Source organism: Hesperophylax consimilis, chromosome 27 (genome assembly GCF_061612785.1).
Source record: "Hesperophylax consimilis isolate HC1 chromosome 27, BYU_Hcon_1.0, whole genome shotgun sequence".
Lineage (NCBI taxonomy): Eukaryota > Metazoa > Arthropoda > Insecta > Trichoptera > Limnephilidae > Hesperophylax > Hesperophylax consimilis.
In genome coordinates this window covers 3264211-3279953 of record NC_142862.1, presented here as the reverse complement: position 1 = coordinate 3279953, position 15743 = coordinate 3264211, and the positions used below count along the sequence as shown (strand labels likewise).

The following is a 15743-nucleotide window of genomic DNA, read 5'->3' as shown; positions in this document are numbered from 1 at the left end:
AGGAATACTTTGACAAAATAATTTTTAATTAAATTTACATAGTTTACATATTAATAATTATTATTAAAATACTAGCGCAGGCCATAGAAAAATCACGGAACAGTCTGAATTTTCTTCAAATCAATTCCAATTTTGGAAATGGCAATTAAAATAATTTTCTGTTTAATATATTATATTATAGATACATACTTTATCGCTCGTCTGCATTGTTCAAATAATCAGTTCCAATTATACATCGTTCTGCACCACAACGGGAGAAATGCATTCATACGTCAGTCACACCTGAACACGCTGAACCCCAGATTCCTAAACATCCATCATACCTGTTACCTTCCCAGAATTTCTTAAAAAGACCCTCCACACATCATCCCCAAAGATGACATAGGCCACGAGGAAAATTATTTTCTCAGGGCCTCATGTGTGGAGCTAATGTAAAAAAAAATCGTTGGCGTTTTGAATCAGATTTCACGTAACTAACGCACGTCACAGACAACCTAAAAAATAGTATATTGGATATTTGCAATAATATGTCGTAAAAACTGTCTCCGTGGTCGAGGGGTAAGACTCTCGACTAGCACGTCGAAGGTCGCGGGTTCAAATCCCAGCATGCGCAAGTAAATTTAATGTGATTAATTTGTATTATTTCACAATTTATATAATTAAAACAATTGCGGCACGTTCCAGAGTGGAAGATACTCCCAGTATCGCCCTGCTGTAAAACCACCATTCAGAATTGAAACGTTGCATGAAATGGCTTTTAGCCGTGTTTGGTGACCAGATCTGAATAGCAAGGTATTTCCCCACCTTCCTATTCCCCTCCCCATACATTCAGCCTCAAAATATACTCCAATTGGGGATGCCATAGTTTCACTGGCCCCAGACGGTTGGGAGCAGTTGTGACTCGGTTATGTGCGGTATTCACATTAAGGCGATGCACTATGTCGTGTAATATTTTAAATTGAGCCGCTATCAATAACAACCCTTACGTAGATGGTGATAAGGTTTAAATTCCCGCTTAACACTATCCGCCTGTTTTGTTTTATGCAAGAAAAAAACATGTCCAAATAGTGCCTTTTATTTTATTTTGTGGATGTTCAGGCATAAATATTTTTTTTTTTTCGATATTTTATAAATAACTTAATTCGCCATATTATACAATAAAATCATAACCGAAAATGGGTTCATAAGTAGGAGATTTTGAACATTAAAGCACTTTTCATAGGCCTTATACATTATTTTTTTCTGAGCTTATAAAAAGACTTGTCTAAAAGATACTCGATTATTTCAAAGGCCAAGATGTATTCTACTCGCAGTATTTAATTAAAGCATCTGAAACATTTCTAGGCGACCAAATTTTCAAACCAAAAACACATGATTTTGCATTACTACGTATGGCATCGCCTTAAAAAAAATAATACATACAGTAACTGATTATATTTTGTATTATTGATAATTATTATCAATGCAAACTATAAACATCTGTAAACTGTATGTACGAGAATAGAAATAAAAAATGAAAATAATAAAATTCAAATAAATTATAAATTTACTACCTGACGGCAACTAAACCTTGAGATGCTTTTTATCAGTGAAAATACATTCTCTAATGTTTTTTTCAAAGATAAAGGGAACAATAAATCTAATCTGAAGGTGACGATAAACATATGAAATTCATTTGGTTAGTATGTAAATGCCATTAAATCTGTAACGGTCGGCTTGTTCAATTCCCATATTAAAATAGCCCCTAATTCCCGACATACATGATGACATATTCACCGCTAGTTACTATCGTTACAGAAGTTCATTGTATCGCATTTTAGGTATGAATAGCACAAAATCACGATGGTTAAATTAATACAGGGTTTTCCAATAAGAGGTGTTATTTTGAATAGCCCGCTATTTCGGTAGATGTTACTTTTGAAGCTGTCATTTTTGACATTTGACAAGTAGAAACTACGCCATTAATAAAAATGGAACGATACACGCTTCAACAACGCATTAAAATTCACTTGAGTGAATCAAATGCAAATCATCTTGAGTGATGAGGCCCATTTCCACCTCGGTGGCTTCGTCAACAAGCAAAATTGTCGCATCTGGGGCTCGGAAAACATAAGAGTTATTGTTGAAAAGCCTCTTTATCCTCACCGTGTGACTGTTTGGTGCGGTTTGTGGTCCGGCTGAGTCATTGGACCTTACTTTTTCGAAAATGAGGCTGGAGCAACAGTTACGGTGAATGGATTGCGCTATCGAGAGATTATTAATGATTTTTTTATGGCCGGAATTGGATGGTATTGATCTGGACAACTTTTACTTTCAACAAGACGGCGCTACGTGCCACACAAGCAACGAAACCATTGATCTTTTACGATTGAATATCAAAATAACACCTCTTATTGGAAAACCCTGTAGTACCTTTTTTATTTTTAAATTGCTAAATTATTATTTTTTTAATTTCAGTTAAAGTTCTCCCCCATCCCGCTACAAGACAAAACCTGTCTCCCACTCTATCCGTCCTGTATACTTATAAACACATTTATTCTTGTATAACGCATAATATAGGTTTATTACATTTGTTCTGCATCCATTTTTATACTTGTTACTTAGTTCGGCTTTTCAATTTGATACTTTGTATATTACAAATTCAACCATCTGTGAACATTTATAATTGGTTCGTTTCTTTTCCATCCTCCATTGTATATTAGACTGTTTATGTTCCTGAAAATAAATAAATAAATTCCTCTTCCCTATTTCCCTCCCTTTCTAAACACACTTCAAACTCAAACCCTCTAATAGGAGGGATGTCATAGTACCAACGGCTCCGGGCAGTTGGTTATTAATTTTACAAATTACAATATTTGAGATTTTCTATCATACTAGGCTCATGCCCATATTATGGTAGTCGTACATGATTAGTAAAATAACATTGTGTAGAAAAAAATTAAACATAAGGGAAAAGGACGTATTATCACGCGAGTAGCAGTGCGCGGGGTACGGATTCGGAAGTTCCGGTCGTTCGGCATTAGAGCGTTGAAGGTCCAATTGGACTAATTTAAGGTTTAAAAAGTGGAAACATTTTTTTCGTTTCGTCGTCGAAACGTCGCTATAAGCCGGATAAATCATCACAATGATAATTCATCACATCTTTAAAAAGTTATATAGAGTCATGGAAAGTGATGAAACAAAGACTTTATTAACTGGGTTAAGTAGGTTAGGTTAAAAAAAAATTTCATCGTTTCTAATGACTTTATATCACTTTTTAAAAGTGTGTTGAATTGTCACTGTGTTGAGTTATGATGGAGAATTTCTTCCAGAAGGTTTATATTATATAAAATACATGCAATATTATATTTATACAAACTAGAGAAAAGTCGATGTTTTGTAATCAATGGCGACGGCCGCCGTGGTCGAGGGGTAAAGCTCTCGACTAGTAAACTGAAGGTCGCGGTTTCGAATCCCGGCGTGCGCAAGTAAATTTTATTTGACATATAATATTTTTGAGGCACGTTCCAGAGTGGAAGATACTCTCAATATCGCCCTGGTGTAAGACCACCATTCAGAATTGAAACGTTGCTTGAAATAGTGTTTGGTGACCAGATCTGAATAACCAGGTACTAACAGCAAGTCTATCTTTATATATAAAAAAATCAGTCTGCGTATGTTTGCGCTCGCAAAATTCGAAATTAGTATTAATCTGGTTCAATAAACTCAAATTTGCTTTGAATTTAAGTGTAAATTAAAAAAAAAATTGAACTGATTGCGTCAAGATTAACTTAGATAGAGTAGTTAACTACGTATAATAATATGACATTTTATGTAAAAATAATTTTAATTGTTTTTTCAAAATTGAAATTATAATATCCCGTGATTTTTCGCAGGTCTGCGCGCAACTGTATTTATATTCATAATTTCAAAATATTTATTACTCGTCAGATAAGTATGTAGTTATTGTTTCAAAATGCTTTGGAGGTAATAAATGACTGAATGAAATTATATACTATTTACATTATATCCAGAGTGGAAGATACTACCAGTATCGCCCTGGTGTAAGACCACCATTCAGAATTGAAACGTTGCTCCAAATGGCTTTAGCCGTGTTTAGTGACTAGATCTGAATAGCCAGGTACTTCCCCACCTTCCTCTTTCCCTTCCCCACATACTTTCAGCCTCACAACATCCCCCAATTGGGGATGCCATAGTCTCACTGGCTCCAGACGGGAGCAGTTGGGACTCTTGTGAGGTATTCACTATAAAAAATAAAAAAAAATATAATTTAAACGAGATAAAAATTCAAAAATATCACATTACATTAGCAAAAATCGGAAAACGCATTGTTGACAAGCTAAGGCTTAATTTATTAAAGCATTAAAAAACGTATTTCCGGAAATTTTAATTTTAGATAAATGATTTCCAGAACCCCTTTAGAGTTTTAGTTAAATGATTTCCGGAAATCCTTTTAGTGACCCACTCGATTAGAGCTTTGCTCCCACATATATATCAATAAAATTATACCAAGTCAGTGGACATCTTCAATTTATGTTTAAACAAATATAAAATGTTGTTAATGAAGCAATTCAGTTATGTACAATAAATAATGCATTTCTTAATATCCTCATGTAAAAGCCCCGTAAAAGGGCGTTCATAAATAAATAAATAAACAGACGTGAATGGGTCTCCAGGATCTTAATTTATTAAAGCATTTAAAAAACGGATTTCTGGAAATATTATTTTTGATAAATGATTTCCGGAAACCTCTTTAGAGTTTTAGATAAATGGTTTCCGGAAATTCCTTTAGAGTTTTAGATAAATGGTTTCCGAAAATCCCTTTCGAAACCCACTCGATTATAGCTTTGCTCCCACTTAAATATCAACAAACATGAATTGGCCTTCAAGATCTTAATTTGGCATTAAAAAAAAGATTTCCGGAAATTTTAAAATCAGATCAATGATTTCCGGAAACCCTTTTAGATAACTATTCGATGACAGCATTTCTCTCATGTAAATATCAACAAACGTGAATGAGCCTTCAGGATGTTATCTTAAAAATATTCTAAATAACTAAATAATGACATTATAATAATATGATGTCGTAACTTCTTTTATAAACTACAAACGTACATATATATTATCATCTATTAATTTGGTGGACATAATTTTCTATTGTATGAACGTTGATTAGATAAACGAAATGTTTATCTTATTTCGTGACTCTTTTCTGGTATCGGCTTTCAAAAATCTCATAAAATTTTAAAATTTCATAATTAGTATGAATTATTGCTATTATTTTTTGTGATGGGCGTTAATATTTTATTTCAATGTGCAATTGTTAGCTTTATTCATTTATTCTAAGGGAAGCATCATCGGTAATCATTAAAATAATAGGTTATGTATGGTGGTTATTGTATTGTATTATACGATTTTTTTGGGTATAGGGATATCAAAACAAAATGTATATTTTCTGTAAAATAACGGTTTCCATTAAGTGTGAGTATGAAAACATGAATTAAATTTGATAATAACTGCAATTAGATACTTATGTTACTAATAATTAATGTGAAAATATTATCCAAAAAGTTTTAAAGTAAAGTTTACAATCTTTTGCAAAATTTTAAAAAGCAATTAAATTAAACGTAATTTAAGTTGTGATGTTTGTAAATACAAACATGCAGTTTTTAACTACATCAATTTGTTCGATCCTGGTAACAATCGAGTTGAATCTAATAAAAGTTGTGTACAAAAGATTTTATGGAAACCACACCTAGCTCGTGATCATTGTCATTGTAATCTCACAATAATTATAATTATTTCAGTTTCTAACGGAGGCATGCACCGTAAATACTATCACGCCACTTATCAGCCCTGACAAGATTCGCCGTCGAACATAGCTGGACGCCAGTGACACGACACCATAGCTAAATCAAAACAAATTAATAACCAGCCACATAACACAACATACCTCGAACACGCGAACTTTTCCATCACAAAGAGACAACAAAAACAACGCGTAATAACCAATAAACGTCGCGTATTTTTCGATTTATGCCAACCCGACGACGCACTGTATTAAAACGATCATTTCTACGTTATTATAACGCGATTATTCGATGTAGAAATGTTTACAATTTGCAGCAAGCTGCGAAATGAAAGTTCAGCAGCTGTCAGACGTGAGCGCAGACACAGTGACAGGTTGGATTTTGTGTTTTGTCTATGGACTACGGCTTATTTTTAAACTTGCTCGGCTGTTGCGTGACGCGCTCGCTGTTCATGGCTTATCGGATTCCGGGCGGATTCCAGTAAGTAGGCACCGGATCGTTACTGCGCGCGGAAAGCAGCGAATTCAATTTCTATTTTGACAGAAAACTTATTGCAAACTTTCAATATTACATGAAACTGTATTACTAGTGTCAGTTATAAAAAAAAATAAACACATACCCGGAGATCTGCTTCTCAAATGTCTGCTTCGCAGCAAACATTACTACTTTACAAAGGACTAAATTATATTTAAATTTAATTTAATAGCGTTCAACAAAATATATATTTACATTTGCGGTGAATGTACGTATGTTTATTTATTTAAAGTTTGCGTGTAAAGTCAAAGAGAAAATGAATTTACATTCTTGCTACAGTTTATAATATGAATTTTAATTAAGTATTGCTTTTTAAAATGGAATTGTTAATAAATTCCCCCACTTTATTAATTTGATGAATTTTGTATTAAGCTTAACGAGAGCCTGCACTGTCACGTGATTCCCTCTTATTTAAAATGCGGACATAAAACATTTTATAATATTGTGTATTATAATTTTTTTCTATTACCTTCTCGAAGTATATTATTGGTCATCGTCATCAGCAACAAATCCCCTGAGCCGCGATAATGACCCACCTTTGTAGAATAGATATATCCAGCTATACTGTAGGTTTACAATGCACAAGGACGTGACGCATCTGATAAGATAAAATATACCAGGCACCTGTATCGCACACGCCATCAATATATACAGATTACGCAGAAAGATAAATGCACAGCGAAAATTTCGAATACGTCAAATTTAAATTTGGAAGGCGGATATGGGAACCGCCGCCCAGGGAATTTTATCATCCCAAACGGTTCACTATTGGCCAGGTCTTGGCAGCGGATGCGTCGCCCACCAACTGCATCACACTGGGAGGGTTGGATTCATATTCATATTCCTACCAACCTTTCATATTTTTTCCTCGCAGAACTTTCTCCCCGTCCTTTCATTAAATAGACCCCCCACGTGTGCAAAAAAATCCAAAAACTTTATCTCAAGGGCCGAAGGTCGTAATGATAATTTATCTCGTGATAAGAGATAACGCAGTACCTACCTCATCGATTCAATGAAACCGTGAGTAGCCATTCGCTGGGAAGAACTTAGTTACAAATATACACTCCTGAAATATCTGAATTATGACAAAGGGTACAATAATCCTCTTAACTAATATTATAAGCAAGAATGTGGGTTTGTTTGTTTGTCCTTCTTTCACGTCACAATGGAGCGACCTATCGATGTGATGTTTTGCAAAACGATAGTTGGAAGACTGGAAAGTGACATAGGATACTTTTCATCCCAGAAAAACATTACATCCCGTGGGAAAATTCTTTGTGTACCTAGTAATTTCTCTCTAATATGTCCCGGGTAAAATCTAGCAATCAATTAATAAAGGAAGGGAGGAGAATGAGGCAGTGAAATATCAACTAAGAAATTATTAGAAAACTAGCTGATGTGAACCCGGAGTTGCTCGACTTTTCTCTATTTTTTCTAAATATAAAATGCATGTATTATATTATATAAGCCCTTCGGAATAAATTCTTTAAATGATAGTGAACACCCTATCAAAATCCGTTGCTTAGTTTAGAAGAACTAAACTCACAAACAGACAGACGAGAATAGTGTTTTGTTTAATACTATTTAGAGATAACAAAATACATTAACTAAGATGTTGTGGGATGCACCAATAGTTTTAGGAAATATGAAGAGAATGAAGAAACGCCCATTAATTCGATTATTTTGCCATTGTTCCGCAATAATTGGAAGAATGCTGAATTGTCAGTTACCCGGGGAATATCATTGTGGAACCAGAAGACATTGAAGCCAACAAGAACCCTGATAAACATTATTTAAAAGAATGGTCTACTATTGTCAGGGGAATAAGTGAATTACGGGAGATTGGAGAATGAACCCCTGATTACTATCCGATGGCCCGAGTGCTTACGGGAGTTATGCAAATAATAATAATAGGTTGCAGGAAAAAGCGATGGATATACAATATTATTATATAAAACATTCTAGCCGCTAACCAATTATTTTAAGCAATAATTTAGTGCGCCCTACTGTCGAATTTGGCAGCCATCTCTGGTCCGGAGCCCCAAAATACCTGAAAAAACCCTGGACTCTGTGCAGAAACGGGCGGTCCGTTTGATAGATTCCCCAATATTAACAAACGGACTGCAATCTTTAGAGCACAGGCGTCAGGTAGGTATGCTGTCCTTGTTCTATCGGTATTACAATGGAAGATGCTCTGAGGAACTAGTGTCATTGATCCCTTCGGCACCGGCAGAGGCGGATTTGCAGTGTTGGCCGCCCTAGGCCCCAGACCATGTAGTCGCCCCTTTCTCAGTACCCATCATATTGACCAGGAGTATCCAAACTTTTCAGTAAGTTCCTAGGGTCGGGCCGGATCGAGAGAGACTGGGTGAGGGAGGCCTTTTGACCTTTCCAGTCGGACTATCTTGACCCATCGCCTTGCCCCGCAGTTGGAGGGATGTATTCATACGTCAGTCACTCCTGGACACACTAATCCCCAGATTCCTACCCACCCCTCATACATTTTCCTTTTCAGAACTTCCTATCCTTCCCTTCCTTAAAAAGACCCTCCACACAGCATCACCTAAGATGACATAGGTCGTGAGGGAAAATATTTTCCTCAAAGCCTCCTGTGTGGAATTAATGTAAAAAAATACGCTTGCTAAATTCGCTAGTTCAATTACTGTATAATTGTCGATTGTCGCAGGCCGGATTGATGACATTGGCGGGCCGTTGTTTGGAGACCCCTGATATAGACTATAGACTACATACATAGGTAATGAATTTACTTTATTGACAACTTTTTATCGAAATCGATTCAGAAATTTAGTTAACTATAATAGCTGCTAGTTTGTAATACTTTTTAAGGTTTCAAGGATTTGAATAAAACATTTAAAACAGTTTAAGGTTTAATTTATTTAACTAGTTTCAGGTTTATTCTCATACAATAATATATAAGTGTTTCACAGTTACAATTAGGGTTGCCAGATACGGGCTGGATAAAAAGTTATTATTAAGTCTCCAAACAAATAAAAGAAATCAGCACCTCTTTTAAATAAAAATCAACTTAAGGTACATATTCGAATATAATAACTAAACTTAAAATACAAATTAAAACGTTGGTAAAAAAATTTACGTAAAGCATTATCTAACATAAAAAAAACTGAACTAAAAACAAAAATCTGGCAGTTACAATTCTCGTCTGCACTTAAGTGTAGCAAAATCATTAATTAGATCTTCACAATCCAATTTCCTTGAAAAATCTGCTTCTATGTTAAGCAAAGCAAGATTGGTCAGGCTTTGCTCCGCCATTATTGTGCGTAAATATTTTTTTACACGTCGTAACCAAGAAAATGATCGTTCTCCAGAACAGTTACTGGCGGGAGTACACACACACATTCGAAGAGCAATTTCCACGTTTGGATAAATGGTTTGAAGATCTTCAGTTCGAATTGCGAAAAAGCTGGCTGACTGCCCCACTGGTAGCCGTGCTTTCTGGTCACTCGCTAGCTCGATCGGAAGAAATTTCTGCAGAACCACTTTCCCACCTCTGACCAAGCCTGATGGTCGGCTGGCTAACTCGGCCCGCGAGAAAGCTGAATTATTAGGCAAAATTTTGGCGGAAAACTCAACTCTTCAAGATAACGGAGAGACTCCCCCTTCCATTCCGCACTGCGGTTTTCAAATGGAGGAACCGAAGATCCGGAACAGAGAGGTTCTCCGAGTCTTGAACGAGCTGAAAGTCGACAAAGCCAGTGGGCCGGACGGAATACCTGCCTTGGTCCTCAAGAGGTGTTCTGCAGAAATGACTCCAGTGCTAGCGAAATTATTTAGGCTCTCTCTCAAAGGTGGAAAGGTGCCAGATCTTTGGAAAAAGGCAATCGTCCACCCAATCCCAAAAAAGGGAGACCGCTCCGACCCTTCTAACTACCGCCCCATAGCCATCACTTCCATACTCTCGAAGGTATTAGAAAGGGTGGTTAACAACAAATTGCCACATATCTCGAGAATAACAATATCCTAAGCGATCGACAATATGGATTTCGTCGAAACCGATCGTGTGGCGATCTACTCGGATATGTGACGCATATTTGGGGGCGGTACATGGAACGTTTTGGTGAAACTCAAACCGTTGGGTTGGATATCTCCAAAGCCTTTGACAGAGTCTGGCACCGGGCGCTTATCGGGAAGTTACCATCGTATGGGATCCACCCAACCCTGCATAGTTGGATTGCAGACTTTCTGAGGGGAAGAACAATTCAAACCGTGGTTGACGGCTCTTCTTCCTCACCGCACCAAATCAATGCGGGGGTGCCACAAGGATCTGTGCTGTCTCCGACGCTGTTTTTATTGCACATCAACGATCTCGTTGAATGTGCACCAATTCACTGCTACGCTGATGACAGCACCGTTCACGAGGGTTATATTTTTGACAGGCCCCCTTCCACCTATGATGTCCGAACAGCTCGGGAAGTTTTGAAGCAAAAAATTGACCACCACCTCGAGATGGTTCGTGCCTGGGGTAAGGCCAACTTGGTCAGTTTCAACGTCTCAAAAACCCAAGCGTGTCTGATTTCGGCAAAGAGGGAGATCAATGACTGTCTGGTGCAATTTGATGGGAGCACTCTCCCCAATAAAGACTCCATTGAAATGCTTGGAGTTACTATATCAAACCAGCTCAAGTATCGGGGATCCATAGAAGCCCGAGTAAATCAGGCCTCCAAAAAGTTGGGCGTCTTGTACAGGGCTAGGAGATTCTTCAGCAGTGACCAGCTGCTGACCCTGTACAAGTCTCAAGTCCACCCAACTATTGAATTTGGGAGCCACCTTTGGGCTGGTGCCCCAAAATACTTGATAAACCTGCTTGAGTCTGTGCAAAGGAGAGCGATCCGTCTGATTGACAATCCGTTGTTAACAGACCGATTGCCTTCTCTAATGCATAGACGCAATGTAGGCATGCTGTGTCTGTTCTACAGGTATTTCAATGGAGCCTGCTCCAAGGAGCTAGCAGCATTGATTCTTGATGCACCGGTGCACGTGCGCGAAACTCGACGGACACGAACTGAACACCCGTTCACGGTTGACGTTGGCTTCATGAGAACGGGCTGTTTTTACGACTCGTTTTTGTGTAAGTCGGCTCGTATGTGGAACGAGCTACCGGCATTTGCTTTTCCTCCCTCCTATAATCCAAGCCTCTTCAAGGCCCGCATCAACAAATCCCTTCCTATAGCCCCTACCTTATTCCGCCTCACAACGCCGCCCAACCGGGTGGTGACATAGTTCCCCTGTCTGTACACCGCACAGGCAGGGACACTCTTGTGAGGTGTCACATAAAAAAAAAAAACATTTTAACAAACTGACAGCATTGTTTCGATCCTTATTTTTCACACTGCAGTGAGCACGAAAATGGAGACATTCTTCTGAAAAATGGGCTTCTAAATCACTAGAATAAATCATTTTTAATGATTTTGCCTTTTCTTCGACTTCAGACGGGCTTAGTTTTGTCAATTGAGTAATAAAATTAAATTTATTATAAAGTGATAAGATAAAGTTTTTTCTATTTTGACCATAGATGTCACAAATCCGAACTCCGTAGGCTACTTTAGAACAATGCTTAAAAGAAATAAAAATCCTTTGCCTCTTAATCCTATTCATACGTTCCTCTACCCCCCCCCCCTTTTTCATAGATTTTAACTAAAAATATATATTTTTATTTTTTAAAGAAAATACCTTTATAATGTCACACTTTATTATTCATTATCATCAGTGGAAAGTTCATAATTGGCATAAATAACATCTTATTATTGTATTATTTTATAATCTCTGATTTTTTTTATTTATTATAGCTTTTGTAAGGTGATTAAGAGCGTGTTCACACAGAGCTATAATATGCGCTCGCTATACTTTCCAATTTGGAATGTACGGCGAGCGATATGCTGAAATACGCTACCCCACGCATATTATAGGCTATAGCTCTGTGTGTGAACACGCTATTATGCATAACAATACCTAACGCGGTTCAGTCACTAGCGCAACTGAAGGGATTGGAAATACGCGAGCGGGCGAGCGACGGAGCATGATAGGTGTGGCGAGGGCGGCTGCGGGGCGTGGGGGCGCGCTGTGTGCTGTGTGTGAACACGCTCTTGCATATCGCTATTTCGTACGTAGAATATTTAGGTACTTAGGAAGTAATTTTTTGTTATCATCTGTGACTTTTTTGTCACGATTGGCCGCCCCTAATATCTGGCCGCCCTAGGCCAGGGCCTACATAGGCCTAAGGGCAAATCCGCCTCTGGGCACCGGTGCGTAGTCGGGATACACGCCAAACGCTCGCCCAACTTTTGTACACGGTTGACATTTGTCACATGAGAACGGATCGCTTCTACGATTCGTTCTTAGGTTCAACAGCTCGGCTGTGGAACGAACTGCCGGCCTCTGTGTTTCCTCCCTCCTTCAACTTGGGACTCTTCAAGACCCATGTTCACTCCTTCCTCTCCACAAAAAGACCCTCCACACAGCATCCCCAAAGATGACATAGGCCCTGAGGGAAATTATTTTCTTCAGGGCCTCCTTAATATAAAAAAAAAAATTTCGCCTGAAATATAATTACAAACTAAAAATTAAATCTCCCGAGTAAAAATAAATGCCGCTGACGCGACGGGAACATTTATTTTTACTCGGAAGATATTTTCAATTTGTATTGATATTTCAGGAGACTAATTATTGCTTATAATAATTGGTTATCCTTTGTGCTATGCATAAAACCTTGTCTTATAAACATTACTTTATCATTAAAAAAATAATTCTAGCCGTCAGTGGATTATGTAAGTGTGGCTTCTTGTTATCTCCGCTCTAAGCCTATTCCTTTAGTACAGCGTAAATATTTACGTTTAGTACCAAATCCTTTGGAGTATGGAATGGGGAGTGCTTCTTTACTAAACTGTGCTAAAAATCATACGAAAAATATTTCACCTCCCACAAAAACTCAAAACAAAAGTAATGCCAATTAATATTTTAAAAACGTAAATTGCAGAATTCCGCCATTTGTTTAATAACACTACGTTTCAGCTTCCTTACAACAAAAAACGACATAACGTATACAGGGTGTATCGGCACTAACCCGACAAACTTTAACCAGCTATTCCTTAGCACATTTGGAGTAAAAAATGTTATGGGCACTTTGCTGTCCGGTAACATTTTTTTTCCATTAAAAACAAATTATAAAATAATCCACACTCCGTCACTGTCATTGGCATTGTTTCTCGTGTTCAACAGCTGTTATTATTAGCAAGTGTGTCAAAAAGCGTCTTCGCTCTTTCATACACACTAAATAATAATAGTTAAAAATGAGACGAATGGTGCCGTGCCATTTCGTTGTGATTGTAAGTGTGCGCCAATATAGGTACACACGTGCATTATTCAACGGAATTCGAATAAAATATTTGCCAGATGGGTTTTCAAACTTTGACAAAGGATAAAACAGTGGTGACATGTGGTGAAAATATGAATAGTAAATTTTTTATTAAAAAAAACGTTACCGGACAGCAAAGTGCACATAAGATTTTTTACTCCAAATATGCTAAGGAATAGCTGGTTAAAGTTTGTCGGGTACGTGCCGATACACCCTGTATAGGGAAGATGGTAAAAGATTCAGTAAAATTTCAAATTGTCAAAGTTTTCTTCATCTCGTGCCACCATTTTGAATTTTGTTACTAATAAGTTACGTTTGGCGAAAGGTTCCGTTTCAATATAAATAGGTTAGCACAAAATATTTAAATAACTCAAACTAAGAACCTTATAACCTATTCTGCGCATGTCCCCCAATGTAAATATTTGTTTCTTGTACTAATTAAGTTGAAACCAAGTGTTATTTGAAAAAAATGCGTATTAGGTAGTCGACACATTACGCTATACGTGTCACGGCTTAGCATATTTCAGCATATCGCTAGCTATACACCATCAATGGGAATGTTTGGCGAACGATATGCTGAATTAAGCCAAGCCACGAAAATATAGCGTGGTCTGTAGCAGGCTTTAAGCTTGCAGCGTAACGGGGTATTTTCACTGTTTTTTTTTACCCTCGAAAAAACTACAAAAATTAAGGTATTTTGTTTTTCGTTTTATGTTGAATAAATTTTCTATAACAATTTAAAATATGCCATTTTAGATTTGCCGCCAAAACGACACGATTTTTATTCGTGAATTCGGCGGCGTTGACATTGGCGTTTTTACGTCACAAGGATGTCAGTTGGAACCGTTTCGGAATGTGCTGTTTTAGATCGTTTTTCAAATCAATTATTATGAACGAAAATACTTAAATTACATATTTTATTATATAATTTTTTGTACGATAATCATAATCAGAAAAACTAACATTAACTCTTACACACATTTTTAACGTTATTCGTGAGAATACCTGATAATCGGATTGGTATATGTATTACCAAAATCTCGTTTATATTCTATATTTTGGGTCGACGACCAATTTTTGTTTACGTAAAAAATCACACAGTACCTAATAATAACTCATCATTTCCGCTCAACCATGGTTCATGATCACCAACATCCGTAAAAATATAACCTTACAAACAAATTAGTATTTACCTTAATTTTATCCCAGGCTCAAAAAACGGTGGACACGATAATTATTTATTATTTGTATACATCACAAAACAGTATTGCACGCAACAGCCTTGAAAGATGAAAAAACCTCCGAAAAAATCCCCGCAAACGTCAGATGGTAAAACGCAATAATATGAGGTTATCTTATTTTGGAACACACTGCATCGAATGTTATTATTTGTTTTGACACTTGGATGTAAACAAAATGGAGATAAGGTGACGCGGGAACTTGAAATAATCGTAAATGGAGTAGAAAGAAAACAACGATCGATTGTAGGCGACCAACCGCGCGCGGCGGCAAAATGCTACTGATTAAAATGATTGAATCCAATTTGATTGTGGCTAGATTTCTCCGTTCGTTTGTCCGTGGCTAGTTGCTACAACTATTATAGGCAGGCTCCGCAAAGTGTGGTGAATAGAAGGCATTGGGAGCGAATATGCGACGTTAATTTATTTTCCATATAATTTGATAAATACACTGTCTTCAGAAACGTCAAAAAATCAATTTTCGGGAATTGTAATAAAACTGGAATAATAGACCAATGAAATTTTGTTTCCAACCTTATTTATATGTTTCTTTTCACATCTTTATTTAAAAAAAATCGAATATGACACGACGTGTTAGTTCACTTAAATTTATTTACATATAACTTGAGATTTTCGTGGCCAAAATATTTTCGTGATTAATGTTTGGATTGTAAATAGTAATTTAAGCCAAAACTGCCCAGTACGAGAGTAAAGAGACAGCACTTGGCTCCCTTGTCTCGGTAATATTATAGCTGAAATGAATTATTCAGC

At 36.9% G+C, this 15743-nt stretch overlaps 1 protein-coding gene across 3 annotated transcripts in view; it reads right to left on the bottom strand.

Annotated features, from left to right (window-relative positions):
* The window catches only part of LOC149410477 (uncharacterized), a 150641-nt gene extending 135422 nt beyond the window's left edge, over positions 1-15219 (bottom strand). For 2 of the 3 annotated variants that reach the window (XM_089647750.1, XM_089647749.1), the window contains exon 1: positions 5954-6156. The gene's annotated coding sequence lies outside the window, so the exon portion shown is untranslated. Of the gene's footprint in view, positions 1-5953; positions 6157-14927 lie in introns of those variants that run through there. The other variant, XM_089647751.1, reaches the window with a different exon arrangement.
* Between the last annotated feature and the right edge of the window lie 524 nt (positions 15220-15743).